Raw genomic sequence first — 2,850 nt, 5'->3', positions numbered from 1 at the left:
GGGCATCACGATCAGGGGGGCAGCAAATTTTTTTTTTTATTAGGGGAGTTTTATGTTATAGCAGAAAACTGGGGGTCTAGAAAAGAATTATAAATACAAAATATGATGCATTTTTAAAAGAACAAAGGGCATGTTATAAAGAAGGAGTTATAAGAGGGGTTAATACTAAAATATCAAAGGAGTTAACACTAAATACATAACAAGTGGGACGGATTTCACATTTTCACTTCAGAATTTTTTTTTTGTTAAACTTCTCTTTCTCTCCGTCGGCTGAAAACTCCATTGCTCTAGGCTTCCAGCCTCCATGATGGTGTGAACCGTGTGATCCTTCCTATTTTTCTTCCCAACAAGTCAACAACAATTAAATCTTTACGGTAAGTTTATGAAAAACAGATTATCACTTATATTATATGATTAGTTTTCTTTTTAATCTTGTGATTTCTGCTAGAAAACCTAAATTGTATTTTTATGGCAAAAAAAATTCAAAACCCCAATTAATCTTTTGATTTCTAAATACCCAACGATCATATATATATATCTTAGTTACAGGATCTAAATAATTTGTTGATTTTAAAAGAGCTACAATTTAGATATGTTTGATCCGGCTAATTGGAATACAATTGATAAAAAGCCATATAGATATGTTTGATCCGGCTAATTGGAATACAATTGATAAAAAGCTTGTTGATTTTTTGGTAGAGAAGGGTCCAGTGAGAATTTGAACAGATTTTCCTTTCTTAAGGCTCAAGTTGTTTAATTATATACTGAAGTATAAAGCTAACGGGAAACACAAGTTGTTTAATTATATACTGAAGTATAAAGCTAACGGGAAACATATACAAGCCTAATAGAAAACTGATTAGAAATCACTATAAATATATTAAGCTAGCTCAATCGGTGATACAGAGAAACTTAGAGAGAAAAAATAAGTGCTCGCAAGCTAGAGACAACAGCTGCAGGTTTAAGAAGTTATCAAGTTGCCTGATCATCACCGAAAACATTCAAGGTATGTTGGTTCTTTATTCTTTCTACTGATATTTCAGAAGCAATACGTAGTGGTTATCTTCTCTAGGGTCTGTCTTATTTTCTTAGGTTATTAATTTTTCTTTCGATCGATTTCTATTAATAAAGATTTATGTGTGCAAGTTCTTCTCTAGCTAGTAATTTCAATATAGTTCGTAAGCATCTCGGAAATTAATATCCAAATATTTTTTCATGAACCAGGCATATATATATATAGATAGCCAGGGTTATTTTTACTCGTTTTTGTCAACGCAAAGAAACATATTCTTTCTTTTGATGTTCTTAATTATTATAGTATAGGTTGTGTTATAAATTATTTTGTTTTCTGTGTTCTTGAGTTAATTATATGATATGTTCTACGGTTTACAGGAGATCAAGATGGTGTTTGATAAAGCCCACTTACCTCCAGGTTATAAATTTCAGCCGACGGACAAACAACTGATAGAAAACTATTTGATCCCAAAGGTGAAAAATCAATTAGATATGAAATCTGTGTGGTACATATTTGACAAAAACATATACCAGTATGAGAATCCCCTGGTCCTTTTTCAAGAGATTCAGAAGAATCATGCATATTTTTTCACCCCCACAACCAAGATCACTTCAAGTGGTAAGAATGTGAGAAGAACTGCCGGAGAAGGAAAGTGGCACTTAGAAGATAAGGGTAAACTCATAAAGGACGATGATAATAATGATATTGGAAAGAATAGAATGTTTACCTTCGAATGGAATGTTCCCAAGGAAAAGATGTAATGACAACTGCAAGGTGAAACTTAGCTTATATAAAGACAACTCTCTTTATTGATGTTTAGAAAATCTCTGAAAACTAAACACAAGCTCTAATCTTGCTCATATGATCAAACACAACTTTGGTGATCATATATATATAGAACTATGAAGTGAAATGTGAAAAGGGACACTGGATCATGCATGAGTATTCGTTGCTCCCCGAATATTACACAAATAACAAGATCATCAAGGTATGTATTAACATCTGTATAGATCATAACTTAGCTAGCTAGATATATTATTACATATTTTGGATTCCGATTTATGTAAATGATTGATTGATCTTCGTGTTGGTTTATATTCTAAACAGACGGATCCGGAGTATGTTCTATGTGAGATTAGATGCAAGATACCGATGGTACCTGAACAACAACAACAATTTCAGCCTGCAGTGGATGCCGCAAGACCACAGAAACACAACGCGTAGTCAATGAACAACCATGTGTACCACTAGCATCAACACCAATGTTATCGCCCTCTATGCCTAATTTTGAAGATCCCACTGACGTTGGCCATCAATATTTCATGAACATGATTGATTTTGACGACGTGGTACCAGTTTTAGGAGGAAGTAATAATGATGTACAAGAAGAAGAAGACGACTGGGGTGAATTTGCTTTTTTCACTTGATGCGCAGTTAGAAGAAAGTAATGATGATGTCGGAGAAGACTTGGTTGAATTCGCTGGGTCTGCAGAGGAAGAAGGCTTGGTTGAATTCGCTGGGTCACCAGAGGAAGATTTAAAAGTAAGCAATGAGGCACCAGTGACAACGATTTCAGAGGTCGGAGAGGATATTACCACCGCACAACATCATAATCAAGAGGAGGCATCAATGTTACTCAATTCGGTCATCCTGCGTTGTCAATTTGACGAATCTTTCGGTGTAACGATCAAGACCAAGTTATGTTGGAACCTTGAAGATATACATGTAAACGATAAACATGGTGATTATATAAAGATATATAGCGTAACTGTTGTCAAGGTGTTAAGCTTATAACCTGACTATTGTGATATCTGAATGAATCTTTCTTTGTAAAC

At 34.2% G+C, this 2,850-nt stretch overlaps 1 long non-coding RNA gene across 1 annotated transcript; it reads left to right on the top strand.

Annotated features, from left to right (window-relative positions):
- Window positions 1-270: 270 nt before the first annotated feature.
- Window positions 271-1,767, top strand: LOC113332170. Its single transcript, XR_003351364.1, has 3 exons — window positions 271-374; window positions 907-1,006; window positions 1,393-1,767. It is a non-coding gene; the product is annotated as an uncharacterized LOC113332170 (long non-coding RNA).
- Window positions 1,768-2,850: the final 1,083 nt, after the last annotated feature.

This window comes from Papaver somniferum, unplaced genomic scaffold (genome assembly GCF_003573695.1).
Source record: "Papaver somniferum cultivar HN1 unplaced genomic scaffold, ASM357369v1 unplaced-scaffold_13, whole genome shotgun sequence".
NCBI lineage: Eukaryota > Viridiplantae > Streptophyta > Magnoliopsida > Ranunculales > Papaveraceae > Papaver > Papaver somniferum.
Note: the sequence above shows the minus strand (reverse complement) of the source record. Positions and strands in the feature narration are given on the sequence as shown.